General features: G+C 64.7%; 1 protein-coding gene across 1 annotated transcript in view; it reads right to left on the bottom strand.

The window, feature by feature from the left end:
- The window catches only part of inpp5ka (inositol polyphosphate-5-phosphatase Ka), a 36,834-nt gene that overhangs the window by 21,203 nt on the left and 2,396 nt on the right, over positions 1–13,235 (bottom strand). Inside the window, 1 exon segment of the mRNA XM_068008550.1 lies at positions 3,084–3,157. The gene's annotated coding sequence lies outside the window, so the exon portion shown is untranslated.

Here is a 13,235-nt window from a genome sequence, read left to right as displayed (position 1 = left end):
AAGATCGATAGATTTTTGGACACTAAGGGAATCAAGGGATATGGGGAATAGGGGCGGGAAAGTGGAGCTTGAGGTCGAAGATCAGCCATGATCTTATTGAACGACGGAGCAGGCTCGAGGGGCCGTTGGCCTACTCCTGCTCCTATTGCTTATGCTCTTTTGAGAGAGCGAGAGAGACAGACACACACACACAGACACACACACAGACAGACAGAGTGAGCTGCACTTTACAAATATCCACATTACATTATAAAACATCATCATTGAAACGGCTTCAGGGAGTTGACAAGACCCGGCATTGGATCCAGTCCTCAGGCTGTGAGTGTTCAATCTCAGCTACTGTTGAGGAGAAATGTAAGGAATCTTAAAACACCAGATTACAGTCCAACAGTTTTATTTGAAAATCACAAGCTTTCGGAGCTTACCTCCTTCGTCAGGTGAGTGAAGGATTCTAAAAACGCATAGCATATATTAGGCTGGAGACGATCACAGCAATCAAAGGTGTCGTTGGTGTTCAGACAGGTTAGCCACGGAAAACATTACATCCCAGTATACTGAATACACAATGTGTCAGATTACAAAGACAGAGAGAGAAGAGACCCGAAAGGCAGAGAGAGAGAGAAGAATGTCCAGTTGTATTAAAAACAGATAACTTTTTTTTTCGCTGGTGGGGTTACGTGTAGCGTGACATGAACTCAAGATCCGGTTGAGGCCGTCCTCATGGGTGCGGAACTTGGCTATCAATTTCTGCTCAATGATTTTGCGTTGTCGTGTGTCTCGAAGGCCGCCTTGGCCGCTTCTCCAAGGCGGCCTTCGAGACACACGACAACGCAAAATCATCGAGCAGAAATTGATAGCCAAGTTCCGCACCCATGAGGACGGCCTCAACCGGGATCTTGGGTTCATGTCACACTACACGTAACCCCACCAGCGAAAAAAAAGTTATCTGTTTTTAATACAACTGGACATTCTCTCTCTCTCTCTCTGCCTTTCGGGTCTCTTTCTCTCTCTGTCTTTGTAATCTGACACATTGTGTATTCAGTATACTGGGATGTAATGTTTTCCGTGGCTAACCTGTCTGAACACCAACGACATCTTTGATTGCTTGTGATCGTCTCCCAGCCTAATATAAGATATGCGATTTGAGACCTTTCACTCACTCACCTGACGAAGGAGGTAAGCTCCGAAAGCTTGTGATTTTCAAATAAAAACTGTTGGACTATAACCTGGTGTTGTAAGATTCCTTACATTTGTCCACCCCAGTCCATCACCGGCATCTCCACATCACTGTTGAGGAGAGGGGAGAAGAGAAGAAGACGACTGAGATAAACGCTCGCACGTAGGGGGAATGGGGAACCCGTACCCCAGGGAGAGTCGGTGTCCGTGGGAGCCGTACCGCAGGGAGAGTCGGTGTCCGTGGAGCCGTACCCCAGGGAGAGTCGGTGTCCGTGGGAGCCGTACCCCAGGGAGAGTCGGTGTCCGTGGGAGCCGTACCCCAGGGAGAGTCGGTGTCCGTGGGAGCCGTACCCCAGGGAGAGTCGGTGTCCGTGGGAGCCCGTACCCCAGGGAGAGTCGGTGTCCGTGGGAGCCGTACCCCAGGGAGAGTCGGTGTCCGTGGGCGGGGGTGTGGAGTTGGGGGAAAGAGAATGTTTGAAATACTTCAGTGGTCCAGAAAGGATGAGCCAACTCGAGCTGCTCAGCTGATAGGTCAGTGACGGTGAGAAGGGGCACATTCAGACTGGGTGAGATTGTACTCCACAAATCCCTGTTTCAAAGAGGTTTATTTCTTTCTGTTGGGCCGGTGCACAGGGCCCCTATACACAGAGGAGACTGCGTCGGTCTATCTTTCACTCTCTTGCTCTCTCTCTCCCTCCTCTCTCTCTCTCTCTCTCTGTCTGTCTGTCTCTGTAACTCTCTCACACCCCTCCGTCTCTCTCTCTCTCTCTCGCTCTCTCTCTTTCTTTCTTTCTCACAGACTCAGCTGAGTTCCATGGAGATTAGGAGATAAAATCCTCTTTTCTCTGTACAATGGGGCCCGTCTCCAATTAGTGAAACTCTGGACTAATGAGCTGGACAGAACGACACTCAGTCGGAGGATCAGGACTCATCGAGCGGCTGAAAATACTTCTCCACAGTCAGAGTCTCTCTCACTGAAGGATTCTGCAGATTGAAGACAGTGGGATAAATCCCCCTCTTCCCCCCTTCTGTCCCCAGGGAGGATCTTAGGGATAAACCCCCCACCCCATGAATACCCCTGCACAGGTGAAGGACCCCCGGGTGTATGTTGTCATCAGGTGAGGGGCAGCAACGGGCTGGCTGTGATGCCTCTTGTGGTCGAATACCCTGGTGACACTCATTGTCCAGGTTAAGGCCAGGTATGAGAGGTAATCGAGTACCGAGGGGCCCCCATGGAACCCGTACCCCAGTGAGACTCAGTGCCCTCCGGAGACGCCCAGTCACCTCAACCCCACCCACTCACAACAGTAAACATGGCCCCTCCCAATGGCTTCTCCCCCAACCCTAACAAACATTCACTGAGTGGGTCCTGGTGCTGGAGCTGACCTGAGGGTCTCTGTCACTGACCCTGACCGTGCGTGGGGGGGTCTCTCGGTCACTGACCCTGACGGTGCGTGGGGGTCTCTCGGTCACTGACCCTGACGGTGCGTGGGGGGTCTCTCGGTCACTGACCCTGACCGTAGCGTGGGGGGGTCTCTCGGTCACTGACCCTGACCGTGCGTGGGGGTCTCTCGGTCACTGACCCTGACCGTTGCGTGGGGGTCTCTCGGTCACTGACCCTGACCGTGCGTGGGGGTCTCGTGAGTGGGGGGTCTCTCGGTCACTGACCCTGACCGTGCGTGGGGGTCTCGTGAGTGGGGGTCTCTCGGTCACTGACCCCTGACCGTGCGTGGGGGTCTCTCGGTCACTGACCCTGACCGTGCGTGGGGGTCTCTCGGTCACTGACCCTGACCGTTGCGTGGGGGTCTCGTGAGTGGGGGTCTCTCGGTCACTGACCCTGACCGTGAGTGGGGATCTCTCGGTCACTGACCCTGACCGTGAGTGGGGGGTCCCCGAGGTTTCCTTACCTAAACTTGGCGGTTCGATGAGCTCCACGCACTGCGCTCAGACCCTCAACGGAAGGCACCACTCCATCTTCAACCTGGGGGAGAGAAAGAGAGGAAAACCATCGTAAGGGGAGGGTACCAGCACAGTGAGGGGGGGGGGCAGGGTGTACAGTGAGGGGGGGGGCAGCGTGTACAGTGAGGGGGGGGCAGGCGTGTACAGTGAGGGGGGGGGGCAGCGTGTACAGTGAGGGGGGGGGCAGCCGTGTAGTGGGGGGCAGCGTGTACAGTGAGGGGGGGGCAGCGTGTACAGTGAGGGGGGGGGCAGCGTGTGTACAGTGAGGGGGGGCAGCGTGTACAGTGAGGGGGGGCAGCGTGTACAGTGAGGGGGGGCAGCGTGTACAGTGAGGGGGGGGCAGCGTGTACAGTGAGGGGGGGCAGCGTGTACAGTGAGGGGGGGCAGCGTGTACAGTGAGGGGGGGCAGCGTTGTACAGTGAGGGGGGGCAGCGTGTACAGTGAGGGGGGGCAGCGTGTACAGTGAGGGGGGGCAGCGTGTACAGTGAGGGGGGGCAGCGTGTACAGTGAGGGGGGCAGCGTGTACAGTGAGGGGGGGGCAGCGTGTACAGTGAGGGGGGGCAAGCGTGTACAGTGAGGGGGGGCAGCGTTGGTACAGTGAGGGGGGGGGCAGCGTGTACAGTGAGGGGGGGGCAGCGTGTACAGTGAGGGGGGGGCAGCGTGTACAGTGAGGGGGGGCAGCGTGTACAGTGAGGGGGGGCAGCGTGTACAGTGAGGGGGGCAGCGTGTACAGTGAGGGGGGGCAGCGTGTACAGTGAGGGGGGCAGCGTGTACAGTGAGGGGGGGCAGCGTTGTACAGTGAGGGGGGGCAGCGTGTACAGTGAGGGGGGGCAGCGTGTACAGTGAGGGGGGGCAGCGTGTACAGTGAGGGGGGGCAGCGTGTACAGTGAGGGGGGGCAGCGTGTACAGTGAGGGGGGGCAGCGTGTACAGTGAGGGGGGCAGCGTGTACAGTGAGGGGGGGCAGCGTGTACAGTGAGGGGGGGCAGCGTGTACCAGTGAGGGGGGGCAGCGTGTACAGTGAGGGGGGGCAGCGTGTACAGTGAGGGGGGCAGCGTGTACAGTGAGGGGGGGGCAGCGTTGTACAGTGAGGGGGGGCAGCGTGTACAGTGAGGGGGGGCAGCGTGTACAGTGAGGGGGGCAGCGTGTACAGTGAGGGGGGGGCAGCGTTGTACAGTGAGGGGGGGCAGCGTGTACAGTGAGGGGGGGCAGCGTGTACAGTGAGGGGGGCAGCGTGTACAGTGAGGGGGGGCAGCGTGTACAAGTGAGGGGGGGCAGCGTGTACAGTGAGGGGGGGCAGCGTGTACAGTGAGGGGGGCAGCGTGTACAGTGAGGGGGGGCAGCGTGTACAGTGAGGTGGGGGCAGCGTGTACAGTGAGGGGGGGCAGCGTGTACAGTGAGGGGGGGCAGCGTGTACAGTGAGGGGGGGGCAGCGTGTACAGTGAGGGGGGGCAGCGTGTACAGTGAGGGGGGGCAGCGTGTACAGTGAGGGGGGGCAGCGTGTACAGTGAGGGGGGGCAGCGTGTACAGTGAGGGGGGGGCAGCGTGTACAGTGAGGGGGGGCAGCGTGTACAGTGAGGGGGGGCAGCGTGTACAGTGAGGGGGGGCAGCGTGTACAGTGAGGGGGGGCAGCGTGTACAGTGAGGGGGGGCAGCGTGTACAGTGAGGGGGGCAGCGTGTACAGTGAGGGGGGGCAGCGTGTACAGTGAGGGGGGGCAGCGTGTACAGTGAGGGGGGGCAGCGTGTACAGTGAGGGGGGCAGCGTGTACAGTGAGGGGGGCAGCGTGTACAGTGAGGGGGGGCAGCGTGGTACAGTGAGGGGGGGCAGCGTGTACAGTGAGGGGGGGCAGCGTGTACAGTGAGGGGGGGCAGCGTGTACAGTGAGGGGGGGCAGCGTGTACAGTGAGGGGGGCAGCGTGTACAGTGAGGGGGGGGCAGCGTGTACAGTGAGGGGGGCAGCGTGTACAGTGAGGGGGGGCAGCGTGTACAGTGAGGGGGGGCAGCGTGTACAGTGAGGGGGGGGCAGCGTTGTACAGTGAGGGGGGGCAGCGTGTACAGTGAGGGGGGGCAGCGTGTACAGTGAGGGGGGCAGCGTGTACAGTGAGGGGGGGCAGCGAGTGTACAGTGAGGGGGGGCAGCGTGTACAGTGAGGAGGGGGGGCAGCGTGTACAGTGAGGGGGGGCAGCGTGTACAGTGAGGGGGGCAGCGTGTACAGTGAGGGGGGGCAGCGTGTACAGTGAGGGGGGAGGCAGCGTGTACAGTGAGGGGGGGCCAGCGTGTACAGTGAGGGGGGCAGCGTGTACAGTGAGGGGGGGCAGCGTGTACAGTGAGGGGGGGCAGCGTGTACAGTGAGGGGGGGCAGCGTTGTACAGTGAGGGGGGGCAGCGTGTACAGTGAGGGGGGGCAGCGTGTACAGTGAGGGGGGGCAGCGTGTACAGTGAGGGGGGCAGCGTGTACAGTGAGGGGGGGCAGCGTGTACAGTGAGGGGGGGCAGCGTGTACAGTGAGGGGGGGGCAGCGTGTACAGTGAGGGGGGGCAGCGTTGTACAGTGAGGGGGGGCAGCGTGTACAGTGAGAGGGGGGCAGCGTGTACAGTGAGGGGGGGCAGCGTGTACAGTGAGGGGGGGCAGCGTGTACAGTGAGGGGGGACAGCGTGTACAGTGAGGGGGGGCAGCGGTGTACAGTGAGGGGGGGCAGCGTGTACAGTGAGGGGGGCAGCGTGTACAGTGAGGGGGGCAGCGTGTACAGTGAGGGGGGGCAGCGTGTACAGTGAGGGGGGGCAGCGTGTACAGTGAGGGGGGGCAGCGTGTACAGTGAGGGGGGGCAGCGTGTACAGTGAGGGGGGGCAGCGTGTACAGTGAGGGGGGGCAGCGTGTACAGTGAGGGGGGGGCAGCGTGTACAGTGAGGGGGGGCAGCGTGTACAGTGAGGGGGGGCAGCGTGTACAGTGAGGGGGGGCAGCGTGTACAGTGAGGGGGGCAGCGTGTACAGTGAGGGGGGGCAGCGTGTACAGTGAGGGGGGCAGCGTGTACAGTGAGGGGGGGCAGCGTGTACAGTGAGGGGGGGCAGCGTGTACAGTGAGGGGGGGCAGCGTGTACAGTGAGGGGGAGGCAGCGTGTACAGTGAGGGGGGGCAGCGTGTACAGTGAGGGGGGGCAGCGTGTACAGTGAGGGGGGCAGCGTGTACAGTGAGGGGGGGCCAGCGTGTACAGTGAGGGGGGGCAGCGTGTACAGTGAGGGGGGGCAGCGTGTACAGTGAGGGGGGGCAGCGTTGTACAGTGAGGGGGGGCAGCGTGTACAGTGAGGGGGGGCAGCGTGTACAGTGAGGGGGGGCAGCGTGTACAGTGAGGGGGGGCAGCGTGTAACAGTGAGGGGGGGCAGCGGTACAGTGAGGGGGGGCAGCGTGTACAGTGAGGGGGGCAGCGTGTACAGTGAGGGGGGGCAGCGTGTACAGTGAGGGGGGGCCAGCGTGTACAGTGAGGGGGGCAGCGTGTCAGTGAGGGGGCAGCGTGAGGGGGGCAGCGTGTACAGTGAGGGGGGGCAGCGTTGTACAGTGAGGGGGGGCAGCGTGTACAGTGAGGGGGGGCAGCGTGTACAGTGAGGGGGGGCAGCGTGTACAGTGAGGGGGGGCAGCGTGTACAGTGAGGGGGGGCAGCGTGTACAGTGAGGGGGGGCAGCGTGTACAGTGAGGGGGGGCAGCGTGTACAGTGAGGGGGGGCAGCGTGTACAGTGAGGGGGGGCAGCGTGTACAGTGAGGGGGGGCAGCGTGTACAGTGAGGGGGGGCAGCGTGTACAGTGAGTGGGGGGCAGCGTGTACAGTGAGGGGGGGGCAGCGTGTACAGTGAGGGGGGCAGCGTGTACAGTGAGGGGGGGCAGCGTGTACAGTGAGGGGGGCAGCGTGTACAGTGAGGGGGGGCAGCGTGTACAGTGAGGGGGGGCAGCGTGTACAGTGAGGGGGGCAGCGTGTACAGTGAGGGGGGGCAGCTGTGTTACAGTGAGGGGGGGCAGCGTGTACAGTGAGGGGGGGGCAGCGTTGTACAGTGAGGGGGGGGCAGCGTGTACAGTGAGGGGGGGCAGCGTGTACAGTGAGGGGGGGCAGCGTGTACAGTGAGGGGGGGCAGCGTGTACAGTGAGGGGGGGCAGCGTGTACAGTGGGGGGCAGCGTGTACAGTGAGGGGGCAGCGTGCTACAGTGAGGGGGGCAGCGTGTACAGTGAGGGGGGGCAGCGTGTACAGTGAGAGGGGGGCAGCGTGTACAGTGAGGGGGGCAGCGTGTACAGTGGGCAGCGTGTACAGTGAGAGGGGGCAGCGTTGTACAGTGAGGGGGGGGCAGCGTGTACAGTGAGGGGGGCAGCGTGTACAGTGAGGGGGGCAGCGTGTACAGTGAGGGGGGGCAGCGTGTACAGTGAGGGGGGGCAGCGTGTACAGTGAGGGGGGGCAGCGTGTACAGTGAGGGGGGGCAGCGTTGTACAGTGAGGGGGGGCAGCGTTGTACAGTGAGGGGGGGGCAGCGTGTACAGTGAGGGGGGGGGCAGCGTGTACAGTGAGGGGGGGCAGCGTGTACAGTGAGGGGGGGCAGCGTGTACAGTGAGGGGGGGCAGCGTGTACAGTGAGGGGGGGCAGCGGTGTACAGTGAGGGGGTGGCCAGCGTGTACAGTGAGGGGGGGGCAGCGTGTACAGTGAGGGGGGGCAGCGTGTACAGTGAGGGGGGGCAGCGTGTACAGTGAGGGGGGGCAGCGTGTACAGTGAGGGGGGGCAGCGTGTACAGTGAGGGGGGGCAGCGTAGTACAGTGAGGGGGGGCAGCGTGTACAGTGAGGGGGGGCAGCGTGTACAGTGAGGGGGGCAGCGTGTACAGTGAGGGGGGGCAGCGTGTACAGTGAGGGGGGCAGCGTGTACAGTGAGGGGGGGCAGCGTGTACAGTGAGGGGGGGCAGCGTGTACAGTGAGGGGGGGCAGCGTGTACAGTGAGGGGGGGCAGCGTGTACAGTGAGGGGGGGCAGCGTGTACAGTGAGGGGGGCAGCGTGTACCGTGAGGGGGCAGCGTGTACAGTGAGGGGGGCAGCGTGTACAGTGAGGGGGGGCAGCGTGTACAGTGAGGGGGGGGCAGCGTGTACAGTGAGGGGGGGCAGCGTGTACAGTGAGGGGGGCAGCGTGTACAGTGAGGGGGGGCAGCGTGTACAGTGAGGGGGGGCAGCGTGTTACAGTGAGGGGGGCAGCGTGTACAGTGAGGGGGGGCAGCGTGTACAGTGAGGGGGGGGCAGCGTGTACAGTGAGGGGGGGCAGCGTGTACAGTGAGGGGGGGCAGCGTGTACAGTGAGGGGGGGCAGCGTGTACAGTGAGGGGGGCAGCGTGTACAGTGAGGGGGGGGCAGCGTGTACAGTGAGGGGGGGCAGCCGTGTACAGTGAGGGGGGGCAGCGTGTACAGTGAGGGGTGGCAGCGTGTACAGTGAGGGGGGGCAGCGGGTATGTACAGTGAGGGGGGGCAGCGAGTGTACAGTGAGGGGGGGCAGCGATGTACAGTGAGGGGGGGCAGCGTGTACAGTGAGGGGGGGCAGCGGTGTACAGTGAGGGGGGGCAGCGTGTACAGTGAGGGGGGCAGCGTGTACAGTGAGGGGGGGCAGCGTGTACAGTGAGGGGGGGCAGCGTGTACAGTGAGGGGGGGCAGCGGTGTACAGTGAGGGGGGCAGCGTGTACAGTGAGGGGGGGCAGCGTGTACAGTGAGGGGGGCAGCGTGTACAGTGAGGGGGGGCAGCGGTGTACAGTGAGGGGGGGCAGGGTGTACAGTGAGGGGGGCAGGGTGTACAGTGAGGGGGGCAGGTGTACAGTGAGGGGGGGCAGGTGTACAGTGAGGGGGGGCAGGGTGTACAGTGAGGGGGGGCAGGGTGTACAGTGAGGGGAGGCAGGTGTACAGTGAGGGGGGGCAGGGTGTACAGTGAGGGGGGGCAGGGTGTACAGTGAGGGGGTGGCAGGTGTACAGTGAGGGGGGGCAGGGTGTACAGTGAGGGGGGGCAGGGTGTACAGTGAGGGGGGGCAGGGTGTACAGTGAGGGGGGGCAGGGTGTACAGTGAGGGGGGGGCAGGGTGTACAGTGAGGGGGGGCAGGGTGTACAGTGAGGGGGGGCAGGGTGTACAGTGAGGGGGGGCAGGGTGTACAGTGAGGGGGGGCAGGGTGTACAGTGAGGGGGGGCAGGGTGTACAGTGGGGGGGGCAGGGTGTACAGTGAGGGGGGGCAGGGTGTACAGTGAGGGGGGGCAGGTGTACAGTGAGGGGGGGCAGGGTGTACAGTGATGGGGGGGCAGGGTGTACAGTGAGGGGGGGGCAGGGTGTACAGTGAGGGGGGGCAGGGGTGTACAGTGAGGGGGGGGCAGGTTGTACAGTGAGGGGGAGGGGGCAGGGTGTACAGTGAGGGGGGGGCAGGTGTACAGTGAGGGGGGGGCAGGGTGTACAGTGAGGGGGGCAGGGTGTACAGTGAGGGGGGGCAGGGTGTACAGTGAGGGGGGGGGCAGGGTGTACAGTGAGGGGGGGCAGGGTGTACAGTGAGGGGGGGCAGGGTGTACAGTGAGGGGGGGCAGGGTGTACAGTGAGGGGGGGGGCAGGTGTACAGTGAGGGGGGGGCAGGGTGTACAGTGAGGGGGGGCAGGGTGTACAGTGAGGGGGGGGCAGGGTGTACAGTGAGGGGGGGCAGGGGTGTACAGTGAGGGGGGGGCAGGGTGTACAGTGAGGGGGGGGCAGGGTGTACAGTGAGGGGGGGCAGGGTGTACAGTGAGGGGGGGGCAGGGTGTACAGTGAGGGGGGGGCAGGGTGTACAGTGAGGGGGGGGCAGGGTGTACAGTGAGGGGGGGCAGGGTGTACAGTGAGGGGGGGGCAGGGTGTACAGTGAGGGGGGGCAGGGTGTACAGTGAGGGGGGGCAGGGTGTACAGTGAGGGGGGGGCAGGGTGTACAGTGAGGGGGGGGCAGGGTGTACAGTGAGGGGGGGCAGGGTGTACAGTGAGGGGGGGGGGCAGGGTGTACAGTGAGGGGGGGGCAGGGTGTACAGTGAGGGGGGGGCAGGGTGTACAGTGAGGGGGGGGCAGGGTGTACAGTGAGGGGGGGGCAGGGTGTACAGTGAGGGGGGGGCAGGGTGTACAGTGAGGGGGGGGCAGGGTGTACAGTGAGGGGGGGGCAGGGTGTACAGTGAGGGGGGGGCAGGGTGTACAGTGAGGGGGGGGCAGGGTGTACAGTGAGGGGGGGGCAGGGTGTACAGTGAGGGGGGGGCAGGGTGTACAGTGAGGGGGGGGCAGGGTGTACAGTGAGGGGGGGGCAGGGTGTACAGTGAGGGGGGGCAGGGTGTACAGTGAGGGGGGGGCAGGGTGTACAGTGAGGGGGGGGCAGGGTGTACAGTGAGGGGGGGGCAGGGTGTACAGTGAGGGGGGGGGCAGGGTGTACAGTGAGGGGGGGGCAGGGTGTACAGTGAGGGGGGGGCAGGGTGTACAGTGAGGGGGGGGCAGGGTGTACAGTGAGGGGGGGGCAGGGTGTACAGTGAGGGGGGGGCAGGGTTGTACAGTGAGGGGGGGGCAGGGTGTACAGTGAGGGGGGGGCAGGGTGTACAGTGAGGGGGGGGCAGGGTGTACAGTGAGGGGGGGGCAGGGTGTACAGTGAGGGGGGGGCAGGGTGTACAGTGAGGGGGGGCAGGGTGTACAGTGAGGGGGGGGCAGGGTGTACAGTGAGGGGGGGCAGGGTGTACAGTGAGGGGGGGCAGGGTGTACAGTGAGGGGGGGGCAGGGTGTACAGTGAGGGGGGGCAGGGTGTACAGTGAGGGGGGGCAGGGTGTACAGTGAGGGGGGGCAGGGTGTACAGTGAGGGGGGGCAGGGTGTACAGTGAGGGGGGCAGGGTGTACAGTGAGGGGGGGCAGGGTGTACAGTGAGGGGGGGCAGGGTGTACAGTGAGGGGGGGCAGGGTGTACAGTGAGGGGGGGCAGGGTGTACAGTGAGGGGGGGCAGGGTGTACAGTGAGGGGGGGCAGGGTGTACAGTGAGGGGGGGGCAGGGTGTACAGTGAGGGGGGCAGGGATGTACAGTGAGGGGGGGCAGGGTGTACAGTGAGGGGGGCAGGGTGTACAGTGAGGGGGGGCAGGGTGTACAGTGAGGGGGGGCAGGGTGTACAGTGAGGGGGGGGCAGGTGTACAGTGGGGGGGGCAGGGTGTACAGTGAGGGGGGGCAGGGTGTACAGTGAGGGGGGGGCAGGGTGTACAGTGAGGGGGGGGCAGGGTGTACAGTGAGGGGGGGGCAGGGTGTGTACAGTGAGGGGGGGGGCAGGGTGTACAGTGAGGGGGGGCAGGGTGTACAGTGAGGGGGGGGCAGGGTGTACAGTGAGGGGGGGGCAGGGTGTACAGTGAGGGGGGGGCAGGGTTGTACAGTGAGGGGGGGCAGGGTGTACAGTGAGGGGGGGGCAGGGTGTACAGTGAGGGGGGGGCAGGGTGTACAGTGAGGGGGGGGCAGGGTGTACAGTGAGGGGGGGGCAGGTGTGTACAGTGAGGGGGGGGCAGGGTGTACAGTGAGGGGGGGGGCAGGGTGTACAGTGAGGGGGGGCAGGGTGTACAGTGAGGGGGGGGGCAGGGTGTACAGTGAGGGGGGGGGCAGGGTGTACAGTGAGGGGGGGGCAGGGTGTACAGTGAGGGGGGGGCAGGGTGTACAGTGAGGGGGGGGCAGGGTGTACAGTGAGGGGGGGGCAGGGTGTACAGTGAGGGGGGGCAGGGTGTACAGTGAGGGGGGGCAGGGTTGTACAGTGAGGGGGGGGCAGGGTGTACAGTGAGGGGGGGGCAGGGTGTACAGTGAGGGGGGGGCAGGGTGTACAGTGAGGGGGGGCAGGGTGTACAGTGAGGGGGGGGCAGGGTGTACAGTGAGGGGGGGGCCAGGGTGTACAGTGAGGGGGGGCAGGGTGTACAGTGAGGGGGGGGCAGGGTGTACAGTGAGGGGGGGGCAGGGTGTACAGGCGAGGGGAGGGGGGCAGGGTTGTACAGCGAGGGGGGGGCAGGGTGTACAGCGAGGGGGGGGCAGGTGTACAGCGAGGGGGGGGCAGGGTGTACAGCGAGGGGGGGGCAGGGTGTACAGCGAGGGGGGGGCAGGGGTGTACAGCGAGGGGGGGGCAGGGTGTACAGCGAGGGGGGGGCAGGGTGTACAGCGAGGGGGGGGCAGGGTGTACAGCGAGGGGGGGGCAGGGTGTACAGCGAGGGGGGGGCAGGGTGTACAGCGAGGGGGGGGCAGGGTGTACAGCGAGGGGGGGGCAGGGTGTACAGCGAGGGGGGGGGCAGGGTGTACAGCGAGGGGGGGGCAGGGTGTACAGCGAGGGGGGGGCAGGGTGTACAGTGAAGGGGGGGGGCAGGGTGTACAGTGAGGGGGGGGCAGGGTGTACAGTGAAGGGGGGGGCAGGGTGTACAGTGAAGGGGGGGGCAGGGTGTACAGTGAAGGGGGGGGCAGGGTGTACAGTGAAGGGGGGGGCAGGGTGTACAGTGAAGGGGGGGGCAGGGTGTACAGTGAAGGGGGGGGCAGGGTGTACAGTGAAGGGGGGGGCAGGGTGTACAGTGAAGGGGGGGGCAGGGTGTACAGTGAAGGGGGGGGCAGGGTGTACAGTGAAGGGGGGGGCAGGGTGTACAGTGAGGGGGGGGCAGGGTGTACAGTGAAGGGGGGGGCAGGGTGTACAGCGAGGGGGGGGCAGGGTGTACAGCGAGGGGGGGGCAGGGTGTACAGCGAGGGGGGGGCAGGGTGTACAGCGAGGGGGGGGCAGGGTGTACAGCGAGGGGGGGGCAGGGTGTACAGCGAGGGGGGGGCAGGGTGTACAGCGAGGGGGGGGCAGGGTGTACAGCGAGGGGGGGGCAGGGTGTACAGCGAGGGGGGGCAGGGTGTACAGCGAGGGGGGGCAGGGTGTACAGTGAGGGGGGGCAGGGTGTACAGTGAGGGGGGGGCAGGGTGTACAGTGAGGGGGGGGCAGGGTGTACAGTGAGGGGGGGGCAGGGTGTACAGTGAGGGGGGGCAGGGTGTACAGTGAGGGGGGGGCAGGGTGTACAGTGAAGGGGGGAGATGTTGTGAAAAAATTATTCAGCTTAAAGTAACTTTAATGTCACTGGTTGAA

The sequence above is a fragment of the Heptranchias perlo genome, chromosome 28 (assembly GCF_035084215.1).
Source record: "Heptranchias perlo isolate sHepPer1 chromosome 28, sHepPer1.hap1, whole genome shotgun sequence".
Lineage (NCBI taxonomy): Eukaryota > Metazoa > Chordata > Chondrichthyes > Hexanchiformes > Hexanchidae > Heptranchias > Heptranchias perlo.
The sequence above is the reverse complement of the archived record's forward strand: the minus strand, read 5'-3'. Positions and strand labels throughout refer to the sequence as shown.